Source organism: Pristiophorus japonicus, chromosome 21, assembly GCF_044704955.1.
Source record: "Pristiophorus japonicus isolate sPriJap1 chromosome 21, sPriJap1.hap1, whole genome shotgun sequence".
NCBI classification, from domain to species: domain Eukaryota; kingdom Metazoa; phylum Chordata; class Chondrichthyes; family Pristiophoridae; genus Pristiophorus; species Pristiophorus japonicus.
In genome coordinates, this window is record NC_091997.1 from 3,750,048 (window position 1) to 3,765,708 (window position 15,661).

At 47.8% G+C, this 15,661-nt stretch overlaps 1 protein-coding gene across 2 annotated transcripts in view; it reads left to right on the top strand.

Moving 5' to 3' along the window:
* The window catches only part of LOC139233774 (thyroid hormone receptor alpha), a 483,608-nt gene that overhangs the window by 143,698 nt on the left and 324,249 nt on the right, over nt 1-15,661 (top strand). For both annotated transcript variants that reach the window (XM_070864283.1, XM_070864282.1), the window contains exon 2: nt 5,627-5,689. The gene's annotated coding sequence lies outside the window, so the exon portion shown is untranslated. The remainder of the gene's footprint in view (nt 1-5,626; nt 5,690-15,661) is intronic.

Here is a 15,661-nt window from a genome sequence, read left to right on the forward strand (position 1 = left end):
GGCAGGCAGCCTGCCCCCAGGATTCAGTCGCAGTTGCTTACAAAATGTCTGTTAGAAGATAAGTTCAAATGGGATTGGAAAATATATAAAGCCACTTCCTTTCTTCACAAAGATTCAGTTTGCTATTGTTCTGAAGAAACACTGACAGATACTGTTATGTATTTAACGCCTTGCAACCTGTGTTACACTACCACCAGGGGGCCTACCTGTTGGAGTCCCAAGGGATCCCAGCATCCCTTGGGAGCACGGTATATAAGCAGACCACCCACGAAGTACCTGCTCTCTGGAGTCTTATTAAAGGAGCTAAGGTCACACTTGCTCATTGTTCACAGTACTCAGTTTCATCCTTTATTATGAATGTACCAATTGGCGACGAGGTAAAACATAGAAACATAGAAAATAGGTGCAGGAGTAGGCCATTCGGCCCTTCGAGCCTGCACCGCCATTCAATAAGATCATGGCTGATCATTCCCTCAGTACCCCTTTCCTGCTTTCTCTCCATACTCCTTGATCTCTTTAGCCGTAAGGGCCATATCTAAGTCCCTCTTGAATATATCCAATGAATTGGCATCAACAACTCTCTGCGGCAGGGAATTCCACAGGTTAACAACTCTCTGAGTGAAGAAGTTTCTCCTCATCTCAGTCCTAAATGGCCTACCCCTTATCCTAAGACTATGTCCCCTGGTTCTGGACTTCCCCAACATCGGGAATATTCTTCCCGCATCTAACCTGTCCAGTCCCGTCAGAATCTAATACATTTCCATGAGATCCCCTCTCATCCTTCTAAACTCCAGTGAATAAAGGCCCAGTTGATCCAGTTTCTCCTCATATGTCAGTCCAGCCATCCCGGGAATCAGTCTGGTGAACCTTCGCTGCACTCCCTCAACAGCAAGAATGTCCTTCCTCAGATTAGGAGACCAAAACTGAACACAATATTCCAGGTGAGGCCTCACCAAGGCCCTGTACAACTGCAGTAAGACCTCCCTGTTCCTATACTCAAATCCCCTAACTATGAAGGCCAACATAGCATTTGCCTTCTTCACCACCTGCTGTACCTGCATGCCAACTTTCAATGACTGATGAACCATGACATCCAGGTCTTGTTGCACCTCCCCTTTTCCTAATCTGTCGCCATTCATACAATATTCTGCCTTCGTGTTTTCGTGATGTAATGAACAACCGTGCGAAAATGCAAAGAACAGTTGGTATCCTGGAGAAGTTCTCTGAAGGGGACGATTGGGAGGCCTTCGTGGAGAGACTCGACCAATACTTCATGACCAACGAGCTGGAAGGGGACGAGAACGCTGCCAAACGAAGGGCGATCCTCCTAACTGTCTGTGGGGCAACAACCTATGTCCTCATGAAGAATCTCCTAGCTTCAGTAAAACCAACAGAGAAATCCTATGAAGAATTGTGTACGCTTGTCCGGGAGCACCTAAATCCTAAGGAAAGCGTTTTGATGGCGGGATATCGGCTCTAAACGTGTCAATGGTCAGAGGCCCAGGAAGTGGTGAGCTATGTCGCCAAACTAAGGCGCCTCGCAGGACATTGCGAATTTGAGGGATTCCTAGAACAAATGCTTAGAGACTTTTTTGTACTGGGCATTGGCCATGAGGCAATCCTTCACAAACTGTTGAATGTTGAAACTCCGAATCTAAGTAAAGCCATAACGATAGCCCAGGCATTTATGTCCACCAGCGACAACACCAAACAGGTTTCGCAGAGTAAAGAAGTTTCAGCCAGTACTGTGCATAAAGTAACGTCGGTTTCGAGCAGGAATACACATGGCAGAACGTACACGCCGGCTGCTGCTGCCCGACCTCAGATGACCCAGAGTCCGCCATCAATGGTTAATGTGAGGCAGTTAACACCTTGTTGGTGCTGTGGAGGTGATCATCGGCCCCATCAATGCCGCTTCAAGCACTATGGGTGCAACGGTTGCAGAACAATGGGACACCTCCAGCGAATGTGCAGGCGAGCTGCAAACCCTGCAAACCACCACGTTGCAGAGGAACATCAATCCACCATGGATTAGGTTGAATTGGAGACTCCTGCCTCCTCGGTACAAGTGTACAGGATACACACATTCACCACGAAATGTCCACCAATAATGTTGAAAGTTGAACTGAACGGAATTTCAGTATCTATGGAACTGGACATGGGGGCGAGTCAGTCCATAATGAGTAAAAAGGCCTTCGACAGGCTGTGGGGCAACAGGCACACAGGCCCAAGCTCAGCCCCATTCACACCAAACTAAAGACTTGCACCAAGGAACTAATCCCTGTAATTGGCAGTGCAGAAATCAAAGTCTCCTATGATGGAGCAGTACACGAACTCCCGTTGTGGATCGTGCCAGGGGATGGCCCCACATTGTTTGGCAGAAGCTGGCTGGGAAAAATCCGCTGGAACTGGAACATCCGAGCGCTTTCATCCGTCGATGATGCCTCATGTGCCCAGCTTCTGAGCAAGTTCCCATCGTTGTTCGAGCCAGGCATTGGAAGTTTCTCGGGGGCGAAAGTGCAGATCCATTTGGTTCCCGGTACGCGACCCATCCACCACAAGGCACGGGCGGTACCGTGCATGATGCGTGAGAAAGTGGAAATTGAGCTGGACAGGCTGCAGCGAGAAGGCATCAGCGCACTGGTGGAATTCAACGAGTGGGCCAGTCCGATTGTCCCGGTACTTAAAGAGGACGACACGGTCAGAATTTGTGGGGACTATAAAGTAACGATTAACAGTTTTTCACTACAGGACCAGTACCCGCTACCCAAGGCAGACGACCTATTTGCGACCCTGGCTGGACGGAAGACGTTCACCAAGCTGGACCTGACCTCGGCCTACATGACGCAGGAGCTGGAGGAGTCTTCGAAAGGCCTCACCTGCATCAACACGCACTAAGGTCTGTTCATCTATAACCGGTGCCCATTCGGGATTCGGTCGGCCGCGGCAATCTTCCAACGGAACATGGAGAGCCTGCTAAAGTCGGGGTTTTCCAGGACGACATACTGATTACAGGTCGAGAGACCATTGAGCACTTGAAGAATCTGGACGAGATTCTTAAGTCGGTTGGATCGCGTGGGACTCAGATTGAAACGCTCGAAGTGCGTTTTCTTGGCACAGGAGGTCGAATTTTTGGGAAGATGAATCGCAGCAGAAGGCATCAGACCCACCGACGCCAAGACGGAGGCCATCAAGAACGCGCTGCGACCACAGAACGTGACGGAGCTACGGTCGTTCCTGGAACTCCTTAACTATTTCGGTAATTTCTTACCTGGGTTAACCACCCTGCTAGACCCCTACATGCGCTACTGCGCAAGGGACTCGACTGGGTATGGGGGAATTCACAAGAGGCTGCTTTAAGAAAGCCAGATATCTGTTGTGTTCAAACAAACTGCTTGTCCTGTATAACTCTTGTAAACAATTAGTGCTAGCTTGCGATGTGTCATCATACGGGGTCAGGTGTGGTGTGTGTTACAACAGGCTCATGAATCGGGGATTTTGCAACCGGTCGCTTATGCGTCCAGAAGTTTGTCCAAGGCCGAAAGGGCCTACAGCATGATTGAAAAAGAGGCTCTAGCATGCATTTACGGGGTAAAGAAAATGCACCAGTACATATTTGACCTCGAGTTTGAGCTTGAAACTGACCACAAGCTGCTCATATCGCTGTTCTCTGAGAGCAAAGGGATTAACACCAATGCCTCTGCTCGCATCCAAAGATGGACGCTCACACTGTCGGCATACGACTATGTAATCCGACACAGACCGGGCACAGAGAACTGCGCTGATGCTCTCAGTCGGCTGCCATTGCCCACCACCGGGGTGGAAATGGCACAGCCAGCAGACTTGCTCATGGTAATAGATGCATTCGAAAACGAAAAGTCACCATTACGGCCTGCCAGATCAGGGCCCGGACCAGCCAGGATCCTTTACTGTTCTTGGTAAAAAAAACTGTGTCCTCCATGGGAGTTGGTCCAGTGTCCCAGCGGAGATACAGGAGGCAATTACGCTGTTCCACAGGTGCAAATTCGAAATGTCCCTGCAGGCGGACTGTCTGTTGTGGGGTAATCGCGTGGTCTTGCCCAAGAAAGGCAGAGATACGTTCATTTGTGAACTGCACAGCACCTACCTAGACATTGTAATGATGAAAGCCATAGCCAGATCCCATGTGTGGTGGCCTGGCATCGACTCAGATTTAGAGTCATGCGTGCGCCAGTGCAACACTTGCTCTCAGCTGAGCAATGCACCCAGAGAGGCACCGCTAAGTTTGTGGTCGTGGCCCTCCAAACCGTGGTCGAGGATCCACGTGGACTATGCGGGCCCATTTCTCGGCAAAATGTTTTTGGTTGTTGTGGACGCTTACTCAAAATGGATTGAATGTGCAATAATGTCTGTAAGCACGTCCACGGTCACCATTGAAAGCCTACGAACCACATTTGCCAAGCACGGCCTGCCGGATGTCCTAGTCAGCGACAATGGGCTGTGTTTCACCAGTGTTGAATTCAAGGAATTCATGACTCGCAGTGGGATCAAGCACATCACATCTGCCCCGTTCAAGCCCGCATCCAACGGCCAGGCAGGACGGACAGTTCAGACCATCAAGCAAAGTTTGAAGCGCGTGTCGGAAGGCTCCCTGCAGACCCCTCGACTATCCCGAGTGCTGCTCAGTTACCGCACCAGACCCCACTCACTCACTGGGATTTCCTCAGCCGAGCTGCTCATGAAAAGGGCGCTCAAAACAAGGCTCTCTCTTGTCCACCCTGATCTCGATGATCACGTGGAGGGCAGGCGGCATCAACAAAGCATGTAGCATTACCGTGCAAATGTGTCACGCGATATTGAGGTCAATGACTCTGTGTTTGTACTCAATTATGGACATGGTCCCAAATGGCTCGCTAGCACGGCCATAACCAAAAAGGGGAGTAGGGTGTTTCAGGTCAAATTGGCCAATGGACTAACGTGCAGAAAACATTTGGACCAAATCAAGTTGCGGTACACCAACAGCTACAAACAACCCGAAGAAGACACCACCAACTTTGACCCACCAACACACACGCAAGTGGCAACCGACATCATGGTTGACCACGAAGCCGAACTCAACATTCCGGCAAGGCCGGCTGCCCAGCAGCCCAGTGAAGAACTAACCAACTCGCCCACACCCAGATTTGTACCGAGACAATTGACAAGGGAGCGAAAAGCTCCAGATCATCTCACCCTGTAAATAAGTGTACTATTAACTTTACGGGGGAGTGATGTTATGTATTTAACCTCTTGCAACCTGTATCACACTACCACCAGAGGACCTACCTGTTGGAGTCCCAAGGGATCCCAGCATCCCTTGGGAGCACGGTATATAAGCAGGCCACCCACGAGGTACCTGCACTCTGGAGCTATTAAAGGAGCTAAGGACACACTTGCTCATTGTACACAGTACTCGGTTTCATCCTTTATTATGAATGCATCAGATATGAAGGAGAAAGTGTTTATTTTCCTGCAGTGAGAAGGTCTATCTTTTGAATGAGAATTGCTCATCGTTCGGCAACGCGTTTTGTGACGTCATGAATATCAGTGTGTCCAAGGACAGATCCATACACAAATGGGGTTTTAAGTTTCATATCTTTTATTGCAGGAAGGTACTGGGACAGCTTCCGAAAGGAGAAGGAAACCTCGGAATATCTGAAGACTGCAGCCAGTAAGTATATTTGTGTTTTGTACGCAGTCTGTTTCTGTTCTTCTAAAATAGCATGGAATGAGAAAAGGTAACTCAGAATCCAGCCTGTACGTCTCAAAGATCGTGCGTAACCCATTCTATTGTAGCTTCCCCTCAGCCCAAATAGTCCAATGCAAGGTCTGCAACATTTCTCCTCCCTTCCATCCTAGAAAAGCTGCAACATTTCCGAATCGTTGCCCTTTTGCTTCATAAACACCGTGGTTCTAATGCAAAGACTTTAAAACAAGCTCAGTTGTTTGCTGGAATTTAAAATTTCCAATATAAAGCTACTGTTACTTTAAGAATGTTCTGTGATCATTGCATCTAGCCGAGGTGTTACATCAGTAATCCACTGGTTTTGCTTAAATACATAACCAGATAAAAGTTTTGTAAGGTGAACGGGGAATATATTGCCACTGCTTTTTGCCACCCACAATTGGTGGGGTGGGAATATGGATTTAGCACACTCCACTTGACGGGAATGGGGCCTTTAAAATGGAGCGGCTCAATTTTCCAATCCATTTCGGATTTTAACACAGCTGATTTGGTGGTAGATGTGGCACTGTCTGGGCTCAGGCAGACACCGCATGAATTAATAAAAATCAGGGTTCCATGATACCAGAGGGACCCTGGTTGCATTTTAACCAGGGCCTGAGCGGGAAAACTCAGATAGAAATTCATGGAAGCGATAAAAGTATTTGAACTTCTAATAAAGTGGGCAATGATGCCATAGTTTGTTATACAAATATACAAAGAAGAAATGGATTGAAGATATATTGCATAGAATTAAAATTAAAAGACTGCTCTACACTCTCTTCATGTCTTGTGTCATGGAGGTGCAATGTGACAGGGTACAGCTACCAAACTGGCCAAGGGTTAAAATGTTAACAAATGTGGGAAACAACACTCTGAGCACATTGTGATGAAGAAGGTTTCATCAGCTGTTAAATTCAATATGACTTGATTTAATGTATGTAACCCCAAAGCTTCAGCTTGCTTTAAGACATTTAAAAGACTTTATTTAAGTTAATTCAGCTACTTATCAAATTTGGGAGTGCATGAAAAAGAAAATGTTGACCCAGTTTTGTAGGTTGAAGGGTCAAGGTTCATAGTGCACTACCTATCAAGGTTTAAAGTGTAAAAGAGAAGACGAGACTGCAGTGATTAAACAACCTCAGGCTTGGCTTTTCCGTAAATCTTTTCTTGCTGGCTAAAGTTTCTTTGACTGAAGCCTGAGAGTCAGGTGTTTGCGTTTTGGCTGGAAAATGTTGATGGTACAGAAGAACCCCCTCCATCCCCGCCCACTCCTCCCCCTCCATCCTCGCCCTCTCCTCCCCCTCCATCCCCGCCCACTCCTCCCCCTCCAGCCCCGCCCTCTCCTCCTCCTCCAGCCCCGCCCTCTCCTCCCCCTCCATCCCCGCCCTCTCCTCCCCTCCAGCCCCGCCCTCTCCTCCTCCTCCAGCCCCGCCCTCTCCTCCCCTGACCTACGCCCTCTCCTCCCCCTCCAGCCCCGCCCTCTCCTCCCCCTCCAGCCCCGCCCTCACCTCCCCCTCCAGCCCCGCCCTCTCCTCTCCCTCCATCCCCGCCCTCTCCTCCCCCTCCATCCTCGCCCTCTCCTCCCCCTCCAGCCCCGCCCTCTTCTCCCTCTCCCAGCTCCCAAAAGAAGACTCACAAAGAAGCAAGTTTATTAAGCTAATACTTTTCAAAAGGCTTCAACGTAAGTCGAATTAATTCTGAATGACAACGTTCTTTAGTGAGAATTCTGATTATACAAGGAGTATATTAAGAAGGGAAACTTTATTAATTAAGAAAATAGTAGAGTGCCTTTTAAGTTGCTGTCACTGGATATGATACTTTATTGATTCCTAGTTCATCTGATGGTAGTTTGACAAGCCAGACTTAATTTGCTTGGCCAAAATGTTGTCGTGGACACACCGTGTGCTGTGCTCTGTAATGGATTTTAGATAATTTATGTGTTTTTCTTTGGATTAGAGTGTCACCTGTTGCATTATGACACTTTTATTAAAGTTTAAAGCTCCTCTCCTCCCTAATTACAATTAAATTGAGCATTGCTTGCCAAATGGTTTTTCTACATCAAAACACATTAGGCATAATTGCTCTCAGTTAACTTATTCTTTCTTTGTAAGAAAAGGGACACTGTAGCTGATCTTTGGGGCCGCTGTGCACATATACTAATGCCTTCAGGGCATCATAATACAATATAATCTTGGGCAGACATCAGTCGTATTCAAGCTCCATCCATAGCATGCATCGTCTCACGGGCGTGATGCAACAAATTCTCACCAGAAAGAGCCAGGAACCTCAATATTTTAATGAAATGGAGGGTGACGTCTCTCGCTACTTTCTGGCCTTCACACAGAATCAGCATTCACTCATAAAAATGCCCATTTACGGTGAGTGTGCACGAATTACTCAGCAGCTGTGGGAGGTCTGACTATCTTTTTCCATCCCTTCAAAACCAGAACGTCTAGGCTCGAAAGGATGCTTTGTAAGCGTTGCTGCGAAAAAATGTTTCAGGCACCTCAAGTGGGGGGAATGGGTTAGTGCCTGCAAATTGTGACGATGGGTTTTCCCGTGGGGAACCTGCTATTGTTACGTTCTCTGCAGGAAGAGGAGAAATGGAGGCAGCTGAGGAAGTCTGTGCCCACCGCTGACACCCCGCACACCACATGTACAGGCAGAGCTGAACTTTCCTGGACTAGCCCCAGAAAGGGTTTCCCTTTAAGGTTAAGATTACCCAGGAAAGAACAAAAAGTACTTGCATTTCTATAGCGCCTTTCAGGGCCTCAGGATTTCCCGAAGCGCTTTTCAGCCAATGATGTACTTTAGAGGTGTAGGTGCTATTGCAATGTAGACAAACGCGTTAGCCAATTTGCACACTGCAAGATCCCTCAAACATCAGTGAGATAAATGAGCAGATGTTATATGACAGATGTGCCTCCTGTTGCAAGGATACCTGCAGTCAATCTTGGCCATAGGATTTACATTTACATTGGCCATTTGCAGGCACCATTACCAGAGCACTCAACTTCATTGACTTTGCCTCCTTCCAGGCTAACAGTGCAGATGATGCTCATATCAGCCAATGCGGAGGTTCAAGTGCTTTGCTGCTCCATTATTAGTCCACAGACTCCATTTCCTGCTTGTGCACTTAGTGCAGGGACTTTGGCTAGTGCCAGCCACGAACTTGACCGAAAGGGCCTTCAGAAAGGCTCAATCCATCATTAAAAAATTGCAAGGCTAAACCAAGGTTTGCCTCCATATATCACCACTTGCCTTTAAATGGCCATATCCCTTTATAGTCTCCCATCATCTCAAGTAAGTGATCCATTGTAAAGTGATTTCCCAACCTCCCTCCCCCCACCACACACCCCTCTCTAATGGTGATCTCAGTAGCTGGCACAATACGGGGTTGCAAGCTCACCACCTTTGTTAGAATGAGGCTGACTCCGGGATCTGGCCAGGAGTCCGCTCACCGAATCTGGTGGATGCCATTCCCCATATGCCTGCTTCCCCCCAGTACCATGCACAGACTCAGAAATCAGCTCCAACGTATCAGCTTTGGTGTATGAATTCCAGCAGTGACGTTTATTTTCTGCATGTCTTAGTGCAGTGCTCTGTTTGCTTCCCACACTGGTTTATCCCACAGCAAGAGAACGCTGTCTTCTTTACTCTCGCTATATTTGCGTGAGTCTGACAGGTTTGTGGGTTCTTTGTGCTGGGGAGAGAATCTGGATTCAGTGGAGGCTGATTTTATCGCTGGTAAAGCAATCGACTTCCTTCTGCCTCCCCAGCTCTGGTGGAGGGCCTCTTCCTTGGAACAGCTCATTGTGTCTGATTCCCATGCCAAAAACAAGCTGAGCTGTGGCTATGGGTGGAACAGTCAACTCAATAGTAGTATTCATCTGGAGAGAAAATATTCAGATTGTCGTCCTTTACAACCACTAGCTGAGGTACACAGGGGTTTGGATCAACATGGCTTGAACGAGAACTGGGGCTTATCCTTAGACTCTTAGGGGGAGAAATTCGGTTGTGCCTCAGTTGGGGCGGTGTTCTGGGCGGAGCGGTAAATTTTGCGCTGGCAAATGGTTTGCGGCTGCCTCCAACAAAATACATCAGCTGGGCCGGGAGTTTGGAGCGGGGCGCTAAGGGGGGGCGTTACACACCTCTTTTAGGGCGCTAGGCTGGCTGAGCAAGGGAAAATCCCGAGCTAAAGAGCCGGCCTCGGAGCGCCGTGACAGGGGCCTAGGGAGGAAAAAACCTGAGAAAAAAGCACCACTAACATTCCCAATACATAGCTCGTGCCACCACCACAAAAACCGTGACGCAATCACACTAACCTGAGGTGGGCGTTACATACCCGACTGCAGCCTGCTCCAGCTTGGATCGCCAGGCGTTCCCACCAGGGGGCGCTATGGAGCGCAACGGGTTGGGCGGCAACCAAAAATCGAGCTGGTGTCACAACCGGGGGCGTTGCACACCGGTTCGCCAGTTCCGGGCGGTAATGCTCCGCGCCCCGTCGATACCGCCACCGAATGTCCCTGGGGGGGGGGGGGCGCTGGAAGATGGCCGCCCGGATGCAAGTGCTTCCCGCCGCCATTGCCGCCCCTCTGGGGCGCTAAGAGGGACGGCAGAATACCGAAAATCCAGCCCTTAATGTTAAAATGAAGTGTCAATAACTAGTGACTGGATGGCAAACTAAAAGAAATAAATGCATTGCACCAGGAATTTCCAAACTGTGTCTTGGTGGGCCACTGTAATGTGTATTTATGGGTCATATATAAAGTTTAAATGATTATTCTCATTAATTTGCATACATCTCAAGCTGCCCATACTAATCAAGTATGTTTTTGTCTTTCGGATGAGATGTTAAACCAAGGCCCCGACTGTCATCTCAGGCGGATGTAAAAACTCCCTTGGCATTATTTCGAAGAAGAGCAGGGGAGCCCGGTATCCTGGCCAATATTTATCGAAGTAACTATTTGTACTGCACATTTCTTTGACAGACAGTCGTCCGTCAGCCCCGCCCCCCACTGCCGGTACTGCACTTTTTTGACCGACAGGCAACAAGGCCCGCCCCTGTGAAGCTCTGCCTCCCCCTCTCCGCCAAATCATTCCATGCATGTGGTACCGAGAAGCAGGATCTGAGGCTCCGACTCTCTCTTCCCCCGGCCCCCCGGCCGTGGTGTGAGGGGACGAGAGCGGCCGGCGGGAACCCGATAGCAAGAAAGAGGGTGGGGATGGGGGGTGGGGGAGGGAGAGAGAGAGAGAGAGAGAGGCTGGGGGCGAGAGTGAGAGAGAGGCTGGGGGAGGGGGAGAGTGAGAGAGGCTGGGGGAGGGGGGAGAGCGAGAGAGGGTGGGGGGGGAGAGTGAGAGGGTGCTGGGGGGGAGAGCGAGAGAGGCTGGGGGAGGGGGGGGGAGCGAGAGAGGGTGGGAGAAGAGGGAGAGTTGAGAGATGGTGGTGGGGGGAGTGAGAGGCTGGAGGGGAGAGGGAGAGAGAGAGAAAGACACAGGTAGAGGGGTGGGGAGTGGGGGGGGGGGGGGGGGGAGGGAACTCGGAAGACGATCACGTTCTTCCGACCCCCTACAAGGGACATTATTGGAGTGGATGATATCCAGAAGTCACGACACTGTCACTATTCACTTCATACCCAATAAATCTGTTAACAATCCGTACACAATGCCTGCCCCATCTATGGTGCGGGGGGGGCGGGGGGGGAGGAAGGATGCACTTGCGCTGGGATGAAGGCACTTCGGCTGGGGGAGGCTTGCAGTTGGACTGGGTTAAGGCACTTTGGCTGGCCCTTGCTGTCTTTTGGGGAGTCTGTCGCTTCAGGAAGTCAAAGTGGATCAAGTTTGCAAAGTCAGTGAGACCTTGGGATGGGCAGCTCCAGTGATACATTCCTGTGAAACTTCAGGGTTTGGCTGACCAATCAGAAACAAACAGTGGAGCATGTTGGCCGTACAAATAAACACGTCCAATATTTATCCCTCAATCAGCTTCACTAACAAAACCTGATTATCTGGTTATTATCGCAATGCTGTCTGTGGGAGCTTGTTGTGTGCAAAATTGTTGCCGGTTTTCCTAGATTACAGTAGTGACCACACTTCAAAAACACTTCATTGGCGGTAAAGCCCTTTGGGATGCCTTGAGGTCGTGAAAGGCGTATAAATCCAAGTCTTTCATTATCTCACCTTCGTGTTCAGAATTAGAATTTTGCACTAATTAGGGAGCAGTGCTGAGGAAGGACATTTTCAAACCCTGTAAAATTTAAATAGGAGTAAGTCACAATGTAAGAAATATTACCTCAACTCAAAACTGAGTTGCTGGGGCTCCCAACGGCCATCTAACCAAGGCTGCGATACAGACCAATCAACCGACATCATTTATCGAGAAGACTTAATTTTTCATCAGTCACTGCTTGCTTAGATAAAGAAATTAATAAGTGAGTTCAACGTTTGCTTCACACTCAGGATATACCTGGACCTTCTCATAGGTTCGAAATCACAATCATTTGCAGCGGCTTCTGCATTATGTACAGCCTCAATTCCACAGTTACTTTTTTTGCCTTCAACGCAAATATTCTACAAATCCATGAGTTAAAGATTGGAGGATCTTTCTGATCAAAATGGGGGGCCTGGATAAATCACCATCACACAAACCGTTGGCACTGATATTTCATCAGCCTAAATTTTTTTTAAGTGATTAATTTTGTAGCATTTGATTCAGTCGTATCTTCGGTCTGAAGTTCGTATTTAACCTCGTGTGGTTAATAAATTGTGTGAAAATATTTCACTTCCATTCCATTGAATTCTAGACAACCCTATTATAAACCACATTTCCTGAGCAGCATCGTGAACAATGTGAACAATGTTGCTGTCAACCTCACTAAAAGAACAATTAACCACTTCTTCAAAATCTGGCTTCTCCATGTGACATAAGTTCCAATGACTTGATTGCACAATTCCCTCACCAATGTGTGTGCATCGCCTGCTAGACGAGCCTTTCAAGTTTCTCTTCCTCCATTTCTAATATTGTATCTATCCTTGGCAATCTGCGGCTGCATGCCCCTTCTTATTGCCAAATTATACACCAATTGTAGCACACTACATGGAACTTCACTGGCTGGTACAGTAAGACACCTCCACCTTTGAGCACTCCAAAGGCACACTCCACAACTGGTCTGTTAATTTTTGCAGCCTTTGTTATAAATTTATTCTGCTTGTTCTGCTTTATTCTGCTAAATTTATTCTGCTAGTATTGTGAGCCTTGTTTTCAGAAACTACTGCTGATCTCTGTGAGCAATTATTGAAGATGGCTATCGTGTTGCAGTAGGGAAAGTATGGAAGAATTAGCATTTATTTAGATAGAAAGAATCAATAGGTTGCAAAGTGTGGAATTTTGCTTTAATGACCGTATATTATTCTATGCTGCTGATTATTTGCACTTTGAAGAAATGAAATTCCTCATGATTGGTGTAGGCACTGGGATTTTCAGAAGGTCCATTTCTTGTGATAAATGCATTCTGAGCACACCCGCAGTAACACTGAACTTCTGCCTTGGTGCTTAGTTTTTTTTGTGGAGAAATTAATTAAACATCGGGGTGGATTTTTGGCTCGTTGCTGCCTCTGTTTTTGCCCCGGAGAGGCGGCAATGGGGGCGGTGAGCTCTTCCGGGCGGGCAGCCAGCTTCCAGCGCCCCGCCGGGGTTTTCGGGGCCGGTATCGACGGGGCGCGGAGCATTACCGCCTGGGAAAGGTGAGCCGGTGTGCAACGCCCCTGCTTGCGACACCGGCTCAATTTTTGGCTCCCGTCCGCAGCACTCCACAGAGCACGTGCTGCGATTGCCTGTGAAAGTGGGCGGTCCAAGCTATAGCGGCTGCAGTGAGATAAGTGATGTCCGCCTCGGGTAAGTGTGATTGTTATTTATTTTATTATTTTGCGATTTATGTTGTGGTGGTGTGAGCTATGTATTGGCAATGTTTTTGGTGGTTTGGCATACTGTTCCCGACGCAAACTTTACCGCCCCACTGCCATTGCCACCCCGAAAATCCAGCCCGATGAGTGTAGTATTATGAATACATTTGGACACTGTTCTGAGCAATGCCAGGGCAACATCTGCCAGGGCAACGTCTGCCAAGAGCTCATTACAAGCCTGTGGCAAAAAGTGTTCAAGGCATTGTAGCTAGGCGATTTGAGTATAGGAGCAGGGAAGTCTTACTGCAGTTGTACAGGGCCTTGGTGAATGTTAGATCTCTTAATTCCCAATGAAATACGAACTCCGGTTGTAGTTTTAATGTAACTTTATTCTGGCAGCAGCAACAAGCTTCTGGCTTTAAGCCAGGCCTTTGTCCTTCTGAGACCACATGGACAAAATGGCTGTACTTATACCTGGTTCAATTTACAGACAAGAACTCGCCTTCTTTGACCTTATTGACTCAATTGATAGTCTGTTAACCTTTAATTGGCTCGCTACCCAAGGTCCTAAAATGTCAAGTTGATTGATGACTTAATGCAATGTGGTCTGTGTTTTCTCAAAACTGCAGCCGGGCTGCAGAGCTTGAATTCTCTATCAATCCCCCCTTTGATTCTTTCACAAACTGAATCATAAAACATCAGGTATCACTGGTTAAACATTCTACAAAATAATTTCATACATGTTAAGAGAGTTTCCTTCCAAAATTTGTTGATGTGTTTCACCACATGTCCGGACTAGTAGCTTCCACATAAATTTACACCAACTCGAGTTCCATCGTGGCCACAATGGAAGTCTGGTTTTAGTAGGTTAATTAACCTCATTCCAATTTAATCCAAATCAATATCTTAATTCAACAAGTAAACAACCTTCCCTTAAGCATAACATACCCCTGTGCCACGTACAGACGGTCTGCTGGGACCTGCAAGGTGTCTCACCTGCGGGACAGCAGCTACAGCCGCCTGGTCACAACAACATTTAATCAACATAAACAAACAATATAAAAGTAAGATAATTACAATAAATAAAATTAAACCTTCCACCAATGAAGTTCCTATTGAACCTAGCCATTCAGTGGCTCCGCTCCGCAAAGTGAATGATGGGGGTTGCTTAAGTTTTTCTACCTCCTTTTGGATATGCTCCGCTAAGTGGGTCATTTCTTCGGAGCTATCTGGGATATATGTGCAACACTCAGTTCCGAGTAGGGTGCAAGTACCTCCCTTTTCAGCCAGGATGTAATCAAGGGCCAGTCTATTCTGTAGGGCTACTGTGCGGATTGCTACCATTTCTGCATTGATTTTAACTAAGGCCTCTGAGGTATCATTGGCTACTCGTTCCACAATGGATGCCATGTTAATGGATTCCCTTGCCAGTCTGACGGTCCCATACCTGGGGATCAGAATGGCAAAGAACCTTTCTGCTCTCTTAGGACGGTGTCAATGTTCCGACAATGACTTTATATGATATATATAAGGCACAATATAGGCTAAATAGCAGGATCCCGTCCAATTCTGGGGCAGCCAAGGGTAGGCCTTGTGGCCACACACCCAATAGGTGCCATTATATGCAATGAATGTTAGCTGTTTCTTTGTCAGCAACACTCCGGGGCCTGTCCAGGATTTTCCATCTGTTTTATTCAGAATCCCCGTTATGTTAAAAATTCCCACATCGGCCCAGTTTGGACGGTTCCGTGGCTTGATTATATTATAATTCCGGGAGCAGTTACTATACCCCATATTTTGGCCTCCTTTGATGTTTCTAATCAGACAGACCGATTCCCCCGGTCTTCCTATTCCCGTTGTATTAGTGATAACAAAAAATGGGGGCCGTTTGGAATTATTGCAGCATGGTTGGTATCCCCCTTCAAAGGTAGTCAGATTGTAACCTGCTGACTTCCATTTACGTGCCCAGTTTTCCGTATCCTGAAACGCCTTGCCTGTTTTGTTTTGATTAATTAT